We start from the raw sequence: 20,817 nt of genomic DNA on the forward strand, positions 1-20,817 counted from the left end.
GCATAGAAGGTCCATCGCTCATTAGAATGTGTGGATTTTTTCATCCCTTGCTATTGACTATGAGAGATTAGGAAAAGTTCCATTAACGTTTTGTAGGTCATGCATAACTTTGATAAAATAAAAACTAAACTTTAAGAGATAAAAAAAACAGTGATTGTAGACTCTGGTAGAAATTTCCATTGTGGCCCAACTATGAGACTGACTCTAGAGTATTTTTCCCTTTTGCTTTGATTAAAAGTGCAATTTCACATGAAATAGTGTGATATTTCATCTCCCGTTTCCAGGGAGGCTCTCTGGAGACGGTCATTAACGAGTGTGGTCAGGCGAACCAGCAGCTTCCCTGATTAGTTTCTCCTGCTGTGCAGTATAGACAAAACCTCAATCATAAGACATTCCAGAGAGCTTGAGTGTCCATACTCCAACTGTGCTACCTAGAGAACTGTCAAGTGTCTGTAAATATTTTGCAGTTCCTTAGGAAAAAGTGTTAGCCTTCTGAAACAGCAGAGTAGGATTGTCCCTGCATCTAGCCCTGGTTCTTGGTGGATTTGGTTTGTGTGCTTTCTTTTAGGCAGGCCGTCTCTTTGATGCGTCCCATGTCTGTAACTCCTTTTTATCTCTGTGTGGTTTAGGCTAAGGAGTATTTTTCTTCTGACACTTTATCTTTTTCCTAAAATGAGCAGAAAATCACTGACTATCTTGATTGATTCATTCGTGACCTTAGTTGGGACTAAAAAGCCAGGCCACTGGACAGGAGAAAGAAGCTTGAATATGCTACAGGAGATGGGGGAGAGGGCCCATCTGTTACTCCTCACAATTGTCAGTCGATCGTCCTCATTTTACATTTCCCCTCCCATCCTTAGCTCCCACTGCTAAAGTGAAAAGACAAACTTGGTCATCATTACATTAATTTCAAGTTCATTCCAATAATCTTGCCACTTTAACATGTTTTGTCCTATTTTCTCTCCCAGATGGTGGGTGTGCATCTTCTGAGAAGAATGACTAGTAACTTCAGCGCCTTAAAGTTGTGCATCCACCAAATAGAGCTATCTGTAAATACATTGTTTGTTTTGAACAAACCTTCTGTTCTGGTTCTATTTGATTAACAAGAATAATCAAACATCTAAATAAAAATCATTGTCTGTTACCACTGGAGAGTATCCAACGAGTCACAGACAGCTTGGAAGGCTGGCAAAAGGCAAGACGTGTTGTGCTGGGGGACATCTAGGCCAGCGTGGAGGGACCTGCGTGCCATCTGCCCCCACCCCTTCTGCTCAGAGCCCAGTCCAATCATTTTAATCTCATTAGAGCAAGATTCTTATAAAGCCAAGAGATGGGATTCAGCCGTGGCTCCCAATTTCGCCAATTGCACAAAGCCTCACACTGACAGAGCCAGCTTCTTGAAATGCCTTGAATAACCTCGTGGCTCACAGTCACCAAGATGCCTCCCAATACTGCATATTCTGTAAAGGGCTGAGTACCATTTCTCTGTGTTTTATCTTTCCACGCCACAAGAGAAGTCGAAACCTTTCAAGTTATAATGTGTATGTTCCCTATGCACAGCGCTGGAAGATATTATGTGCTAATCGTTTGTTGCTTTACAGCAAAGCAGGCCCACTGAGAAGCCGGCCCTTTTATGATATTTGTAGAGCTGCATTTCCCAAGAAGCAAAGTTCAACAGAAAAAAAAACAAAAACAAAAACAAAAAACGATCAGAAACCCTTTCTTCGCCAGATAAGAAACATTGCTGACACCCTATTTAATGAAAACTTTCAACTGCTTCTTTTCCATCTTTATTTCCCCCTCTAAGTTTCAGCTTATTGGCTCATTATGCTCAGGGAACATGAAGGATGACGAGGACATGGAATTCTGGCTCAGCACTTTGGGAACCCAGCCCCCACTGGCTCAGCCTTCCTCCCTTCCTCCTCTCTCCCTCCTCCTCTCGCTGCTGCTCTCCCCTCTTCCCCCAGCTCTCCCGCCTCCTGCTGTAGATCTCTTTCTGCTGCCTGGCAACCGCTCCACAGGCAATGTCACACAGGATTGCTTATTACAGCTTCAGAGAAATAAACAGGAGGGGAAAAATTCTCGCTGTTACATTAGAACAGTTATGTACAAATGTACCAAAGCCAGGTAATTCCAGGAGTGATGTTATGGTAGAGTTTTGCACCACGGTGCCTAGGTAGGTCTACCCTTACAAGGGTAGAGAGAAGGGTGAGGGGTGGGGAATAAAAAGAGAATTTTTACATGGCTTTTAGCCACCAGTGTATTAAATATATCCATTCTGTTGGCATAGACGTCAAATATAACTATTTCTGGGCTTTAAGGACTATAGCAAGATATTTTGCAGTTGTCATTTGCAAAGTGCACTGTGCATATGAAGAGCGCAATTCTAATGCTTATCATTATCATCTTGACTTTTAAAATGATTGTGTAGGTGGCCTTAACAAGACTTAAGGGCATCTCATCTAGTATCTGTGAAGTGAGTCAGGACCTATCTTTCCTTCAATATAGTTTATTTGCTAATATGAGGGTCTTGTGTTCTTTTAAACATTCACTTGGGCATTGCTTCCAGTAACTGTCAGGGATTGAGCACATTCTTTGTAACCAACACCGGATACAATGGTGAGAAGAGGAGACCCGGTGGCCCTCCCAGGGATCACACCATCACAGGGAGGACCGACAATTAAACAAATCACTGCAATAAATTCTGCTAAAGGATAAAAGGCGAGAAGGAATAAAAAATGGAAAGTCTGTTCCATTTTCCACTCAGGATTCTATGCCTCCCTGTGACAGGAATAGTTCTATATCAGGATTTCCTTTTGTGTCCTATCTATTTAGCCAGGCAATGGAAGGAAACCCGTTTCTTTCTAACTTGGTTTCCTGAGCATGATATCCAAATAGCATAAACACTGTTTGAAGTGTGTCTTATCTAGAAATCTGAACTCACCTTTAACTTGATTGTTAAATCCTTTCATGTTCCAGGTCCTTATCCTTGTTGGTCTGAAAACTGGGAGTGACACTGGCCTATTTGCTGGGACTAGTGAACTGTAAATCATAACTAAGACCTCATTCCTCTCCCATTCCTCTTGTCCACAAATCAGTCTTAAAGGCATGGGTGTCCCCAGTGCAAATCACACCTGCCCCAGGCAGTTTCTGAAGAACTCTAGTCTCATTTAGGAAAATCTCTGCTCCCCTCCTAGCCTTCTTTTGTCCTCCTGTTCTTGTCTTCTTGGTCTTCTGGTTTATTTGGCTCTGTCTCTGCTTCATTACCTATACTCCCCATGCGATCTTGCATCAGAATTCCAAAAGGTTTTTGTTTTCAACTTACCTCTCACCTGGGCTCCCCTATAGTTGACAGATGCCTCACATGACTAAGATGTGCTCTTTGGGAACCCAGCACCGGCACCTAAGTGACAAAATTTGGTTCTCAATTTGAGGTAAATCACATAGGTACGTATCTATTTTTCTCAAAATTATGAAAGGAATCACAAAACCCACAATCCGGTATTTCTGAAAACTGTTTAAGGAGCAGTTACATCAACATCACCTGGGGGCTTGTCAACAAATCAAGATTTAGAACCGAATACCAGATTTACCAGCCAGTTTCCCTAGCTGATTACTATGAACATTAACGTTTAAGTCTCATGGCCATGATGATTTAGAGATTTGGACAAAAAAATAGGCCTTTTCAGGTGACTGAGTGACAATATAAATCCAAATTTTTAGCAATACCAACAGTTTTTGTTTTAGTTTGTTTTTTGCTATTGTTAAATCACATCCACCCAGACTTTTAGGAAGGGTTTCTCTGTAAGAATATGGGTATATCCTTTTTGAAATTAGTGGACCACTAATATAAAAACAAACAAATATACAAATAGCACAATTCATAAAGAACAATAAAACAAGTCACATGATGGATTAGATTATCTTATTTACCAAGGACTTCTGACCGGTTACTCATTTATTCATCAGATATTATTAAGTGACTATCATATGTCAGTCACCATTCCAAATGTTGGAGACACAGGACGTTTTGTCTAAACAAGATAGGCAAAGTCACTGTCCTCACTGAGCTTCCATTCTAGTAGAGTAGGCAAGCAATGGACTGCTTAAAAAATAATGAAATATGTCCAAGCAGTAATGGTGCCATGAAGAAAAGTAAAATAGCATGTGGAGTTTGAGATTAACTGGAGACGTGGGGGGAGAGGCAGTTTCAAAGGGGGAAACTTCTCTGAGATGATACTTCAGTAAGGACTGGGATGATGTAAAGGAGGAGCCATGTGGAAATCAGAGGAAAGAGTGTTCCAGGCAGAGAAAGAAGCAAGTACCAGGCCATGAGGCAGGATTGGCCTTTATGTGTTTGGAGGGAAGCAAGTGGGCTAGGGTGGCTGCAGCCCAGTGAGTGAAGGGAAAGTGGCAACGGATGGGGGGTGGGAGGCCATGCGGACTTTGTAGGCCATGGTCAGGAAGTTTGTGTTTTCTTCGACTTCTAATGGGAAGCTATTTTAGAGTTTTGACCAGGAAGTTATGTCATCTTATATGCATCTACGCTTTAAATCACTCAGGTGTACAGACTGTAGAGGGGAAAGACTGAAGCTAGAAACCAGCCTGAGGTTTCTTCAGTAGTTAATGGCAAGAGATGATGGTAGTTTGGGTGAGAGTCCTATCACTGGAGACAGAAGGGAGCAACTTCAGGATATATTTCAGAGAAAGTGATGGTAGCACTGGTACTATATATGGAAAAGGAAGGAAATAAAGAAACCAAGGATGCCCCTATGATATTGGCTTGACTAACTGGTTGAATGGTAGCAGATTTTATTGAAATGGGAAGCCTGGAGGAAATGTACTTTTAAAAAAAAAGTTTATTTATTTTGAGAGAGAGAGGAGAGAGAAACCCAAGCAGGGTCCACACCCAGTGTGGAGCCCAACACAGGGCTCCATCCCATGACCCCAAGATCATAACCTGAGCAAAACTCAAGAGTTGGACACTTAACTGACTGAGCCACCCTGGCACCCCAAGAGGAAGTGTACTTTTGGAGAAATCATAAAAAGTTCTCTTTTTGTTGTAGTAAGTCTATAAAACCTTACAGATTTTCAGTCAAGATGTTGAATAAAGAGTATAACAATCTGGAGCTCAGAACTCCAAAATGGAAAGAAAAAAATGAGATGTTTTGGATATGTAGTTCTGGAGAGATGAGGAGTCCCAAGGAGCAAATGTCCCTAGAGAGGAAAAGCTGGAGAATTGAACACGAAAACACTTAGTGTTAGAGGACTCAGTGTCCTCTAAACGTTTAGAGGAGAGAGGAAGGGTCAATGAAGGAGGCTGAAAAGGAAAGAAAGTGGGTGTGGCATCCTAGAAACCAAAGGAATGTTCGAGCATAGGACTCGCATCATGGTGCATAGTGACAGAGATGGCTGTTCAGCAGCATGAAAGGAGGCTCAGTGCCAAAGTAATAAGTATATTTGGATGTTAATGATTTGTATTTTTGTGCTTTAATAAATACAAGAGATGTGAAAGTTACAAGTGAGCTCTCCCCCAGGACCTCCAAAATGGAGAAAGCAACTGTTGACAACATCCTGACACACAGTTACGTAAAATGACATTCTCCTTAAGGAACGGAGACATGTTCAAAAGCTAGTGGGTTTCTTTTTTTTATAAACTTCCTTTAGCAGCAAATCAACATCACCAAACGGCTGATTGAAAGGGCAGAATAAAATACGCTGATTATATCTGCTAGGACTTGGCATTTGGGAGAGGAAAGGTTAAGGTTTAATAAGTGGTAACTGAGAGCTAACATTCTTAGATTTCCAGAAGGTTTTACAGCAACTGAAGGCACACAGAAAAGAGGAGGTGGGAGAGCGAAAGACATATTTCAAGCTGTGGTGAACTGTGTTTTTCTATGTGCTCACTAGCTCAGAGACTGTACAGAAATAATGATACCCTGACTAGACAGGAAAGGAAATTGCTGCCCTGTTTAGTATTTATTGAGTGCCCAGAATGGGAGGCATTGAGGGCACTTACAAATTAGGTGACTAGAAAGTTGTGGGACTGATCCACATTTCATCTGTGGTCAAACCTTGTGTGATTTCTTCTCCATAAGTTTAGTTTATAAGGCATCTAAAAATATGTGTCTCACAGACTGCTTTTATATCCGTATGAACAAGTCTTTCTCATACATAGTATTGATCACTATTATGATTAATTTTGACTTTTGTTGACATTTAATTTAGTTCATTCATGTTTTTATAAAACGTGTTAGGAGGTTTGAAGTTAATTCCACAAAGAAGGCCAACTGCTGGCCAGACATTTTCCTGGGGGCTATTTTTTCTTTTTTCAATCCATCTACTTGGATTTTTAGAAAGGACTTTCTCCTTAAGAGTATAAATATATCTATTTTAAGTGAGCAGACCACTAACTTACAGAATCAATAATAAGAATTCATGGAGCACCTGGGTGGCTCAGTCAGTTAAGCACCCAACTTTGGCTCAGGTCATGATCTCGTGGTTCGTGAGTTTGAGACTTGCATCCGGCTCTGTGCTGACAGCTCAGAGCCTATAGCCTGCTTTGGATTCTGTATCTCCCTCTTCTCTTGGCCTCTCCCCCACTCATGCTCTGTGTCTCTCTCAAAAAAAAATGAACATTAAAAAAAAATTTTAAATAAAAATTTACTTCATGGGAAATGAAGCCACAAAAATAAGAGAGAGTCTATAATGGCAGGTTGAAAGAACAGGCCAAACTGAATTGCAGCTGTGAAGGGATCAGATGTTTAGTAAAGTTGATCTCTTCCTTTTTCTGATTTATCCTCTTTACAATTTAGGATCCTTTACAGTGATATGCCTGTACTGGATTAATCTGCACTTTTTTTGAAGTTACAGGAAACATGCGATTATCCTCACTAATGAAAGGGAAGAAAAGTACAGGCAATCCCAAATGGTGGCATACTCCCTGAATCATGGCCAGTTGGCTGTAGGATGTGTTTTGTACTTAAGTTTGGATATGGGTGTGTCTGATTTTCTGGGAATTTACTTCAAAGGGAAGAATGAAATGACACAGTGAAAACTTGGCTCTCTTTGAGCTGGGAAACTCTCCAGTTTTCCTATCCTAACCCCGTTCATTCAGGAAACAGACATGACCTTGCTCAAAGATCTTTCTGAACAAAAAAACTGTGCACTGATCCTCTGTATTTCAAAGGGCTTCCTCACAGAGATATGAGTTGCCTTAAAGCCACAGCAATAATTAAGCTAAGTGTTTGATAGTGGTTCTTCTGGGGCAGTTGAGTGGACAGGCAGATACCAAGCTATCTGCTAGATGGGGCTGAGGGTGAACTGCAGCAAGCTTGTCTTGCAAAGCACTACAGTATTTGTGATAAGCTCAGGTTTATATATAGATTATTTCTCTTATGGACTCTGAAATCATTAGCAAAATACTTAACATGCCCAGTTTCTCCATCTATAAAATGGTACCCTGTGGGCTTGTTATGAAGATTAAATGAGCTAATACTCAGTGCTTGGCTCCACACCAGGTACATAGTAAGTGATCAAAATCACATTAGCGATTACTAGGGTCTGTGGACTGAACTTAAAAATGCCTTTTACCCAGAACTGTCTTGTTTTTTTGCAACTATATTCAGCTGCAGTTGTGTTTAGTAAAATGCAATGTCACCTAAAAATATTAATAAATTCATGTATTCAGCAAGGAAATATTAAAGAACTACCAGATACTAGGTATCCTTATTCATTCATTCATTCATTCATTCATTTATTCATTCATTCATTTTTCTCATTTATGTATTTTTTCAATCAACTGCTACTGAATGAAAAACTACCATCATGTGAAAGCCCATGCAATCTATGATACTGTAAGTTGTCATGAATAACAACTATAAGTAATGTAAGAAAAAAAAAAAACTGGATCCTAAGTGGAGGTGGGGCAAAAGGGAATAGAAAATTCAATTTTGAGACAGATGGGACATTTGAATTTGATTTACATAAGAAAAGCTATTAGGTAATTATTGTTACTAATTTTTCTTTTAGTTGTGATAAAGGTATTACAGTGATGTTGGAGAATGGTACACTTAGGAGATTCATGCTGAAATACTTAAGAGTAAAGTGTCATGATGTCTGCAAATTACTTTTAAATGTTTCATGAAAATAGAAACAAATGGGAAATTATTAACAATTTTTAAATATAGGTAAGGGATGTATAACTGATCATTTTATTATTCTTTTATCTCTCTTTATGTATGAAGGTTTTCTTAATAAAATTGGGGCAAGGGAGAGGCAAAAATATGGCTCACATGCATTTTTAAAAAATTCTATATGGACATAGAATAATCTATTCCAAGTAACTCAGTTGAGAGGAGAAAGCTGAGGCCTGACCGGTTAAGTGACTTATCCAGATAACTGGAAAATGTCAGAGCCAGGTCACTTTCCATCAGAGCATGTGGTAGTACTCAGCTATCTACACTTCTCCTTCTACCCTGGTGAAAGTTTCAGAAACAGTGCCTGCAACCACAAGAGAGACAAAGTAACAGAGTGCAAATGGATCAATGAAAATCTATTCACACTAATGGAGAAACAAGTAAGAATCCTCCTGTGATGGGAAGGCAGTAGTGTCATTTGCTTCTAATTATAAAGGCCAACAGAACTTTCTTTACCATAATGGAAAATAGTAGCTATTGGGTGCTGAAAGGAAGTTAGTTACACAGGAAAATGCCTCCAAATATTTCAACATTATCAACACTAAAATTAATTATATTCATTTCATCTTATCATGCAGCAAAACATCCAGCTGAAATTATAACTGATGTCAGAAGTCAAGAGATAAGTTTTTATGATTGAAACCTAATGACTTTTGTTATTGCAAATGATGGTATTTTTCTAGAAGATAGCCAGGGAATTTCAAAGCATTGATGGGGAATGTTTCTGACTTTTCATAAGTATAAATATAGAACAGCAGCCATTGTCTATAACTCAACTAGAAAGACCTTTCAAGAAACCACAATGGAATAATGGACACATTGAACTTTTAGGATTGGAAAGACAAATTATAATACTCATATTTAGTAAGTCAGGCATAATTCCATGAGGTTAACAATGCATTTTATGTAATCTTCCACAACTTTAAGGCTAGAGGCCAGTAGTTTTCAGCTACACATGCAATTTTACAATGCTGCACATCCTTTTTCATTCCACCCACTTGACGCAACAGTTGTAATTTGGCCTTTTCCCCATTCCTCTCACATTCAGGGTCTTCTGTTTAGCTTGCAAACTAAAACTTGGATCTAGGCTATGGGGTACCATATTATTGTGCAAAATTCAAGTTCCCAAATCATCAAAGACACAGTCCTTATATTGTATGCAAACAAGTGGCAGCAAAAACCAAAATGTGTGTCTTACCGTGTGCCAAGGGAAGAGCTCATACAACTCCATACTAGTCATGGTCTTCACTGTCTCCTCCCTGAACTCAAGACTACATCTACAATCTGCATCTCTTAAAAATGATGCCTACACATATCTGTATCTATCTACACACACACACACACACACACACACGCATATGCACAGATACTGACACAGACATACACTCACAGATACACACACACGCACACACACACACACATTTTTACCTCTGTGGCAACAAGGAAAAAATGTCTTCTCCGTTTTCTGTAGTAAACTATGTCCATTTTGCCACAACATCCATGCAACCGGTCTCATGTCATATACAGATTTCCCCTGGGTTTGTGCCGTTGTGCTGAATGTGGGTCATTAGAAAATAACCACAAATCCAGATCTTGCAAAGTAGAAGGGGCTTCTTTGATTCTATTTTTAGTTGATTAGTCAGTGGTGTTTGGGTGAGATAGATCCCCCTGCCCCCGAGGACTTTAATTTTACATAATGTAAGTTTGCATCCCAAACAATTCACATAAAAATACAAAAGCACTGTCTCATTTTTGTCTCATATTAGTTACTATTTCAAGATATTTTACACTAAACAAATAAAAAGCAGCCTTTCAAACACAGTTCATTAAAAATGTGTCTACGGAGTAGTATGATTAAAATTAAATACATCATATACCATTTCCCATTCTATCGAACAAAATGAGAAAAACTTCCATTTTTAATCACTCACTGTAGAATACCTATTATACAGAGGGGCACCTGGTTGGCTCAGTCAGTTAAGCATCTGACTTTGGCTCAGGTCATAATCTCCCAGTCCATGAGTTTGAGCCTTGCGTTGGGCTCTGTGCTGACAGCTCAGTCTGGAGCCTGCTTCAGATTCTGTGTCTCCCCTGTCTCTCTACCTCTCCCCTGCCTTCTCTCAAAAATAAATAAAACATTAAGAAATTTTTTTTAAAAAGAATGCATATTATACAGAAATGGGGGAACAAGGGCATGCTTTCTGGAAAGAGCTAGAGCTAAACATGGGTATTTTGGCTAGCAGTACAATCCTGCATAATGCTGCATTCTTCAGTGTGTCAGCAGTTTAAAGCAATACTCTGTTCTTTGGATCACTTATCCATTATTACTTCAGACAATGAGTATCTGATACAAAATAAAAGTGATGGATGCAGAGTGAATTGGTGAGTGTGTTCTGAGTAAGAACAAACAGGAACAACACTGTGGTTCACTGCCTAATGAAATTACTTTTGGGTATTTAAATACATCTTACATTATGTTATGCATGGATTGTTGACCTGAATTCTGGAAATCAGCCCTGGAAAATTAACTGTTTCTACCCCTTGAAGACATTATTTAAATCTCCTTCATTGCATAGTGGAAACAATTATTAAAGTTCCTCATATTTGCACTTGAGGCATCAATATTTTAGAGTCATCATTTTAAAATTCATCTGGCATTCATTTTTCTTCCCCCACCCCACTTTTTTTAAATAAAAAGGGCAGAGAACAAGGATGGAAAGAGCAAATATATGTCTTCCAAGATACTGCATAATAAACATTCCTGTTTGAATCTGAAATCATGAATTTCGGACCGGAAAATGATTCATCATTTCTTGAAAAAACAATTTTTTGTAGACGTATGCTCTTCTTGGCATCTGGTTACCTACCTGTCTCCTGCAGCTAAAGCCATGAAACTCTCTGACTTGCCATAACATTCGTGCTCATAACCCCATGTTGTCAAGGAGTGAGATGCTAAGTAATATTCTCCTCATCTGTCCAAAATCAAGTTTGATCATTTCACTCCTCTACTAAACTATTCTCAGTCTTTATCCTCCACATACGTCTCTCCTACATAACAAAGATCCAACTCTGCAGTTTTTTTTATCAAAGTTCTACGATTCCAGAGCTCTGTATGAAGATCCATTTTCTCAGGAAAAAGAAACTTATATTTAGCCCAGTTCTCATCTTTATCTAAACAATATTCTAGTGGATTTGTGGACTGGTTATAAACAGTAAAAAAGAAAGTAGAATTTTGGTGAATAATTCATTGTGTGGAAGCTGGATTTTTGGGAGACTTCTCAGTACTTTACTTTTAACAAACTATCAATTCTTTTCCAGGAACCCCTATATTCTTAGAGGATTGAGATTTGGGGAAAGCAAGGTATAAAATGCAGAGTAAAATTCCTCTGAACTATACTGACTTGTTAGGATTTACTCTCTCAAAAGGTATGGATCACTTTCAAAACTCATTTCACTGTCAGACTTTGGGACATTATCTGTCAAGCCTATAGACACATATTTCAATAAGTCTCTTATATTTGGATACCAGTCCCTTGCAGCTTATTCTGAAAGAATAGATATTAAAGCTATTTTTTCAAGAATAAAAGGGCAAATTTACATCTTTTATTTATTCAATGAATGTTCTACAGGGAAAATTTACCAGAAGTTTCAAAAAATATATTAATAACAATGATCATAGTAATTAATCACTTCTAGAATGACCAATTAGAGCTCTAAGAGGTAACTTAAATTTGGGAATTACCGTGACAAGGGAATCAATATGTGATGAATGTATTTCTACTTGCCAATTCAAAATAAATTTCCTCAAACAGATTAAAATTCTCAAGTGTCAAATTTGTTAAGTGCATTCATCTCAAGAGATAAATTATAATTAAACTACTATTAAATGTCCAGCTTGTCTAGTGTGCTATTTAGAATGAAATATTTTGCCTCTAATGAGGAAAGGCTAGAGAAGTTTTGATAAATTTCTGTTTCAGGGATTTAAGTGCATTGCAGCTGAATTTCATATAATTCATCTATTAAGGTCTCGACATTCACAGTCCTAGGCTCTGGAAAATGAAGATTTGGGTTCTGGATAGAAAAGCTGACAGCTTTTCTGAGCCTGAATGTGTTTTGACAGTGAGGTCCCACAAGAGAGAGAAAGATACCAATGAATTGGGGGCCTGTAGAGAAAGAGGGAAGGAAGAAGGGATTTCCCAGTGGGTGACTATACTGAGAAGTGATTTAGGGGGAATGAATTAGCGAGGTACTCCAAGTGATATGTGTATAATAATCCTTCTCTGATAACTCAAATCTTTTGTAAAATTCTTATGTTTGGTGTGAGATAGTGAAGATGATTTAGAGAAACACATAGTCTGCTACTGAGAAGAAAGACACGGCATAACATAATTTATTGCCTATCTCTCTACTTGACCAAGAGCTATTTGTGCTCAGGGACTATGTGTTTTATTGCTATAACCACAGTCTTTTACATGGTGCCTAGTCTATACAAGATGATTAATAAATATTAGTTGAATTGAACTAAATATGTAAATACGTGAGGCTGGCATCCTGTAGGCTGTTTTCATTTTTCTGTTTTTTTCTGAATGGGAGGTTCCTACTAACAGACATCAAGGAACGCCCTTATGTAGCAAATTTGAATGGTGTCAGCTAAAATATGCAGTGAATATATCTTTCCAGGCTCCAATTTCCTGTCAGCTTTTCAAAACAGACAGATTGTCTTTTTCATTCAGGAGAAGCAGGGGGAGGTGAGGAACAGACTTCACCCTGTCTGAACTGCTCACTCACCTTGTTGGATATTTGAGAACCACTGAATGGCTCAAGAGGTGCCACAAGAAAACTGTTGATCCTACTCTGCCTGGTTCCTGTAAAAGAAAAAAAAATACATATTTTTTTCCGAGCTCTCTTACCAAGTGTTAGGTTTAACATCTGGCACCAACAAACCTGCAAAAAGATAATAAAATGTGTTTGGGGACTTGCAGGCCCAGAGATGAGGATAATTTGTAGACCCAATTTCTAATAGTGCAGGGGGAAATGCTTTCAACTGAATCACTGATGTGATCAAACAAAAATGAGTGAATACTCGCCAATTGCTAAAGCAATTTATCTCTCCAAATGTATTCGAAATGTTAATTTTATCAGGGTGCAAGCTGCTAAAATGCAGCTAGTAGATCATTAAATTTCAATAGGGAATAGACTTCATATTTAACATAAACAGTCAAGTCATTTTGGCTGCCTGCATCTTGTGCCACATTTAGAAAGCCTTCTGTGTAACCATAGGAACGGTTTTGCTTAAGCACGGTTGCTTGTGTAAATCCAATTCATTCTGAATTAGCTGGAGAAAAAAAAAGGGGGGGGGGGTTGCCTGATTTGTTTCTGTCCATTGCTTCCCAAGTTGCCTCTTAAAACATGCAAAGAGAAAATTAAAAATGATTTTTTTCTTTCCTCTTTTTGGAGAGTAGGTCAGGGATGAAATTGGGAGGCAGAATTCTTCTGACAACATTGGCATGATGGAGAATAAAAAATAATGAAGTGGTCTTCGATAGCTCAAAATCTTTGCTGCTTAATTAGGCACTTTTACCATTTGGAATATTTCCTATGCTTATCGTTTTCTTCATTTAGAGTAATCTTCCTTAATAGAAGTGATTTAGGAACACACTCTTCCCGGATATAATTTTACACATGGCACAAAATCCCAAAAGAAATTTATTGGTGTTAAGAAACTCTTCTTTTTGTTCTAGGGGATTTTAGAAGCTATCAGCCACACACACCATATAGCGAATTAGATTAATCTTATTATTTTCCTTTCAACACCTAGATTGAAGCAGCTAATTGGAGGGAGATTTAGAGGAGAGGATATTTTCCCACATTGTGAACTGAGGAGAAAGCAGGTTTTGATAGGTTGACCCAGGGGGAATGTTTAAGGCAGCCAGAGGGAAGTGAGAAGATAGTGATTTTCCAGAGAAATAAGAGAGAGCTCTTTCTCCTGTGTGTCTTTCCCCTGTCTGGAAAACTCTTTCAACATTGTTAACCCATTGGCATCCTTCTTATCTTCATGGCCCAGTTCAAATTTCATTGGCTCCAAGATACCTTCTCTGGCCTCTACCTCTCAGTAGCAATCATTGTTTCCTTTATTAACTTACTGTGCATTGCAGATACTTCTGTGTAAGCCATAAATTCTTCCTCCTTACTTTACAAGTGCTTGTTTAATTACCTATCTCCCACCCCAGAGTATAAGTTATTGTGGATAGGGAATGCTTCTGCTTCTGCTTCTGCTTCTTCTATGCCACCTAAAGTCTAAGGCATTGCATTTAGTGATTCCTAAAGAAATGTTTTTGACTAATTATGAAAGGAAAGACTGAAAGGCATAGGGATGTCAAGGGCAGGCATAGCCTGTTTTATAGTTTTATCTTGCTTAGAGGTGGAAGGTGGTACTGCAGAGGATAATTATGGAAATTTGGAGGAAGAGAGGGAAAAGTAATGGGAAAGGGAAGGTTATTGAATTCATAAAATATGCCAGACATTGTAATATCAACCCAAAGAGGATACCTTTAGTGGGCTGAAAAATGTTCCCCACCCAAACATATACACATCCTAATCTATGGAAAGTGTAAATGTTACCTGATTAGGAAATAGGGTCTTTGCAGATATGACTAAATTAAGGATCTTCAGATGGTGAGATTATTTTTTTTTTTAAGATTTTTAAAAAAGTAATCTCTACACCCAACATGGGGCTCAAACTTACAACCCTTAGATCAAGAGTTATATGCCCTTCCAACTGAGCCAGCCAGGGGCCCTGAAATTATTTTGAAAATCTGGGTTAGTACTAAAAGCAATCACAAGTGTCTTTATAAGAAAGATGCCAAAGAGATCATATGGACAAAAGAAGAGAAAGCAAAGATTAGAGTGATGTGGTCACAAGCAATGGAGATGCCAATAGCCACAAGAAACTGGAAGATGCAAAAGAAAATTCTACCCGAGAGTCTCCATGGGGTGCATCATCCTTCCCACACCTTGGTTTTAGCCCAGTAATACTGACTTTGGACTTCTGGCTTCCAGAACTCTGAGAGAATAAATTTCTGGGTTTACTAAGGCATGGAGTTTGTACTAATTTGTTACAAAAGCCAGAAGAAACTAATACAATACCCCATAGAACCCCATTTATAAAGGAAGAGAAAATCAAATTCAAGAAAGGGTCGGCAACTTCACCAAGTGTACATTAAAAATCATTGCTGGAGTTGGGACTCAAATCCAAGTTTGACCAACCTCAAAGCTGCTTAGACACTTTTTCTCATCCAGCATGTATCAAACTCCCTCCAAGCCAAATTGTTTTATTCAGTCAATGTGACATTGGTCCATGGGCTGAGACACTACAAGTGGATTTCCTCCTGCAGCAAAATAGAAATAGAGATTTAAATTAGTTAATAATTTAGGTAAACCTCTAGGCTTCTCTCACAATTTTGTTTTTATTGGGATTTAATTCACATACAATACTATATTAGTTTCAAGAGCACAACATACTGATTCTACACTTGTGTGCATTGCAAAATGGTCACCATAAAAAGTCTAGTATCTGTCACCATACAAAATTAATACAATGTTATTGATTATATTCTCAATGTTACACATTCTCATGACTTATTTATTTTATAACCGGAAGTCTGTACTTCTTGATCCTCTTCACCCATTTCACTCTCCCAATCACTTCCCCTCTGGTAACAACCAATCAGTTCTTTTATCTAAGAGATACAAGTTTTGTTTGCTTGCTTGTTTTTGTTTTTTAAAATCCACATATAAGTTAAATCGGGTATTTGTCTTTCTCCATCTACCTTACTTCACTTAGCATAATATCCTCAGGGCCCATCCACATTGCCAGATATGGCAAGATTGCACTCTTTTTAATGGCTGAATAATTCCATTGTGTGTGTGTGTGTGTGTGTGTGTGTGTGTATACACACACATATATATGATCGGATATCCATTCATCTATCCATGGACACTGAGGTTGTTTCCATATCTTGACTATTATAAATAATTCTTCAATGAACATGAAAATACTTGTTTTTTTGAATTAGTGTTTTCATTTTCTTTGGATAGTTATTCAGTAGTAGAAGTTCTGGATCACATGATAGTTCTATCTTTAATTTTTTGAGGAACCTCCTTACTATTTTTCATAAAGTCTGCACTAGTTTACATTCCCAACAAAAATGCACAAGGTTCTCCTTTTCTACACATCCTTTACAATATTTGTTATTTCTTGTCTTTTTGAGAATAGTCATTCTGACAGATGTGAGGTGATACCTCATTATGGTTTTTATTTGCATTTCCCTGATGATTAGTGATGATTAGTAATTTTGAGCAGTTTTTCATGTGTCTGTTGCCCATCTGTATGTCTTCTTTGCAAAATGTCTATTCAGATCCTTTGGTCATTTTTTAAGTAGAGTGTTTGGTTTTTTTGTTACTGAGTTGTGTGAGTTCTTTATATATTTTGGATATTAGCCCCTTATTGGATATATTATTTGTAAATATCTTCTCCCATTCACTAGGTTGTTTTTTCATTTTGCTCATGGTTTCCTTTGCTGTGCAGAACCTTTTTAGTTTGATGTAGCCCTACTTGTTTACTTTCAGTTTCTTCTTTTTTTAGTTCCTTTAGGTTAAATTATTTACTTGATATTTCTCTTGTTTCTACTTACCAGTAGGCCTATATTGCTATAAACTTCCCTCTTAGAACCACTTTTGCTGTATCCCATAGATTTTGGTATGTTGCATTTCTGTTTTCATTCATCTCCAGGCATTCTTAAATTACTTTGATTTCTTCTCTGAACCAGTAGTTATTCAGTAACATGTTGTTTAATTTCCATGTATTTGTAGTTTTTCCAGTTTTATTCTTGTAATTGATTTTTAGTTCCATACCATTGTGGTCAGAAAAGATGCTTGATATGATTTCAAGCTTTTTGAAATTTATTGAGACTTGTTTTGTGGCCTAACATGTGATATGTCTTAGAGAATGTTCCATGTGCACTTGAGAAGAATATTTATTCTCCTGCTTTTGGATGGAATGTTCTGTACATCTCTATTAAGTTCATCTGGTCTAATGTGTCATTTCAGGCTAATGCTTCCTTATTGATTTTCTGTCAGATGATCTACATCAATATCCATTGATGGAAGCGGGGTGTTAAGTCTCTTATTATTATCATTTTTGGTTCTTCTATGTTGGATGCATATATATTTATAAATGTTATATCTTCTTGCCAGACTGACCCGTTTATCATTATGTAATATCCTCACTGTCTTTTATTACAGTCTTTGTCTTAAAGTCTGTTTTGTCTGATATGAGTATAGCTACACCAGCTTTCTTTTCATTTTCATTTTCATAGAATAACTCTTTTCATCCCTTTACTTTTATTTTGTGTGTGTTCTTACTTCTGAAGTGAGTCTCTTGTAGGCAGTATATAGATGTATCTTGGAGTTTTTTATTTTTATTTTAGTTCCTTCAGCTATCTTATTTCTTTTGATTGGAGAATTTAGTCCATTTATATTTAAAGTAATTATTGATAGGTATGCACTTACTGACATTTGTTACTTGTTTCCTGGCCAATTGTGTAGTTCTTCTCTGTTATTTTCTACTTCTCTCTATCCGTTCCCTTGTGGTTTGATGCCCTTTTTCACTGTTATATTTAAATTCCTTTCTCATTTTCTTCTGAGTATTTACTATAAGTTTTTGCTTAGTGGTTACTGTGAGGTTCACATATAACACCCTCTATGTATAGAACAGTCTATTTTAAGTTTATAGCAACTTAAATTTGAACACATTCCAAAACTCTACAATTTTACTAATCTCCCACTACATTTTAGGTTCTTGAAGTCACATTTTACATCTTTTTATTTTATGTATCCCTTAACTAATTATTGTAGTTTTCGTTCATTTTACCACTTTTGTCTTTGAAACTTCCTAGTAGCTTTTAAGTGATTAAACCATTATCTTAAGTATATATTTACCTTTTGAGTGACATTTTTACTTTTGCATGTTTCCTTATCATTAATTGGTGCTATTTCTTTTCAGCATAAAGAAGTCTCTTTAACATTTCTCATAAGGCTACTTTAATAGTGATGAACTCCTTTAGCTTTTGTTTGCCTGGAAAACTCTTTATCTTTCCTTCAATTCTAAATGATAATCTTGCCAGGTCAGGTATTCTTAGCTGAATGCTTTTCTTTTCAACATTTTTAATATGCCATCCTACTTCCTCCTTGCCTGCAAATTTTCTACTGAGAAATCTTCTGATTGCTTTCTGGAGTTTCCTTTGTATTCAGCAATTTGTTTTCTCTTGCTGCTTTTAAAATTCTCTCTTTATCTAACTTTTGACATTTTAATTATAATGTGTCCTGGTGTGGATCTCTTTGGGCTCATCTTAATTGGAATTCTCTGCACTTCCTGAACCTGGATATTTCTGTTTCCTTCCATGGGTTAGGGAAGTTTTCAGCCATTTTTTCTTCAAATAAGGTCCCTGCCCCTATCTCTCACTCTTCTCCTTCTGGGACCCCTAAAGTGCAAATGTTAATACTGGACTAGAAGTTCCTTAGATTTTTCTTGTTTCTTTTTCTTTCTGTTTCTCTGGATGAGTTCCACTGCTTAGTCTTCCAGCTTGCTGATCTATACTTCTGTTTCACCCAGTTTGCTGTTAAACCCCTTTAGTGTATTTTTCAGTTGACTTATTGTATTGTATTCTTTGGCTCTGTGACTTTTGTTTGGTACTTTCTAATAATTTAGCTCTCCATTGAAGTTTTCACTGTGCTCATCCATTCTTTTCCTGAGTTCAGTGACCATCTTTATGACAATTACTTTGAAATCTTTATTAGAATTCTAAGATAGATTACTTATCTTTTTTCTTTTCTGAGGTTTGTTTTATTCTTTCACTTGGAACATATTTCTCTGTTTCTTCATTTTGCTTGACTCTTTGTATTTGTTTGTGTGTGTTAGGCCAAACAGCTACTTTTTTTAGTCTTGAAGGAGTGGCCTTGAGTAGGTAATGATACTTTTCATTCAATCTTGCCCTCTTAGTTATCTCTCAAACCTTTGTGATTGTTGAAACTGCCTGTTTTATTCTTGATATGTCCCAGTTGTTGAAGGCATGCCAAGATCTGTCAAGGTTCCAAAGAGAGAAATCTCATTTAACATATAGTTCTGGGCTTATTGTAAGCCAGACCCTCAGGAAGCAGCTTTTAAAGTATGTGATATATACAGTACTGTGGGGCTACAATTGTAATCCCTCCTGGCCTCCAGACCAGGGGATCTAGAGATGTTCCCTGAGTGATATTTGGAAGTATTGGGGCTCCACATGAGTGCATAAGCTCCTTTTTGGGAGGTCTCATTGGCTATATTAAAGCCAAAGCGGTGCACAAGGATGATGTCTCCCTCCTTCCTTTCCCTGGAAGTGCCTTATTGGCCTATAGAGACATGAGAGTCTAAAGCTTGTCCCTCAGGTTAAAGCCCCAAGATAATAGGCCTTTTTCACAGGAATACTGGGTTTCAGTCTTTTATTTGTGCAGTGCCCCGGTGGTAGTAGCCTGACAAGAACTATCTTTCTGACTATTGTATTCCTGTGGAACACCAGCCCCTTTTGGCCACCAGAACCAGGTAATCAAGGAGCATCCACTTTGTGGACTGTCCATGCCTGTTAGCTTTAGCTAGTCAGTTGGAGACTGTAGGGGAGAGAGCATACTCACCAGCATCAGAAAAGCAGCAGGAAAATGTCTTTATTGCCCATGCCCATGAACTTCAGAAATGCAGTGGGAGAGTGCCTTGTCTGTGTGCACATACTGGCTTTAGCCGGGAGCAAGAAAATGGTTGTTCACACTTGCCTACCCCAACCTACCCCAGTCAAGGAGTGTGGAGTACTGCAACCACAGTGCTCCCCAGCTTCAGCAAGGCAGACATATAGAGCTGTATCTCCTTGCCTCTTCTGTCTTAGTAAGGCAGTTGGGGGAGGGGATTTCACATCCAAGTTCACCCACGGGTGCTAGCAGTGTAGGTGGAGAGTGCAAAATTGGCTTCTGCCAGCACCTCCATCTCCAGGGAGAGTTTCAAGTGTTTCCTACCCCTCCAGCAGATGCTTTTACATAAGCAAATAAATCTCTTTCACATACAGTCTAGGTGTTTTTTAAACTACTATTTTTTTCACCAAATCTCAGAGCAAATGAGATTCTACATGAGCTCTCTAAAAAGAGAATCTGTTTCCTATAGCATTTTGGATCCTTTAGACACCAGCCCAATTGATTTTCTAAGCCAGACTTTTGGGGGCTTCTCTCTCCAGTACAAATCCCCAAGGTTGAGGAGCCTGATGTGGGGCACCAATGCTTTTCTCTTCCAGAAGTGAATACAAGTGAGATCCCTCACTATTATGTATTGCTGCACCAGACATAGGGTTTTTGGTGAGAATGTCTCTGACTCTCCCAGCCATCTCTATGTGGTTTTTATATCCTTTGTGTGGAGAAGTCATCTAGATTTCAGATCTTTACCATAGAGAAATAATCCATACTTAGCTACAGATCTGGTATGTCAGGGTTCCTGGGTGGCTCGGTTGAGTGTCTGACTCTTGATTTTGGCTCAGGTCCTGATTCC

General features: G+C 38.0%; 1 long non-coding RNA gene across 5 annotated transcripts in view; it reads right to left on the bottom strand.

Moving 5' to 3' along the window:
• The window catches only part of LOC113599874 (uncharacterized), a 186,400-nt gene that overhangs the window by 120,322 nt on the left and 45,261 nt on the right, over positions 1-20,817 (bottom strand). For all 5 annotated transcript variants that reach the window (XR_008297796.1, XR_008297794.1, XR_008297793.1 and 2 more), the window contains 4 exons: positions 15,465-15,586; positions 12,987-13,063; positions 6,419-6,618; positions 3,326-3,403 (listed from right to left, as the gene is read on the bottom strand). This is a non-coding gene — a long non-coding RNA (uncharacterized LOC113599874). The remainder of the gene's footprint in view (positions 1-3,325; positions 3,404-6,418; positions 6,619-12,986; positions 13,064-15,464; positions 15,587-20,817) is intronic.

The sequence above is a fragment of the Acinonyx jubatus genome, chromosome C2, assembly GCF_027475565.1.
Source record: "Acinonyx jubatus isolate Ajub_Pintada_27869175 chromosome C2, VMU_Ajub_asm_v1.0, whole genome shotgun sequence".
Lineage (NCBI taxonomy): Eukaryota > Metazoa > Chordata > Mammalia > Carnivora > Felidae > Acinonyx > Acinonyx jubatus.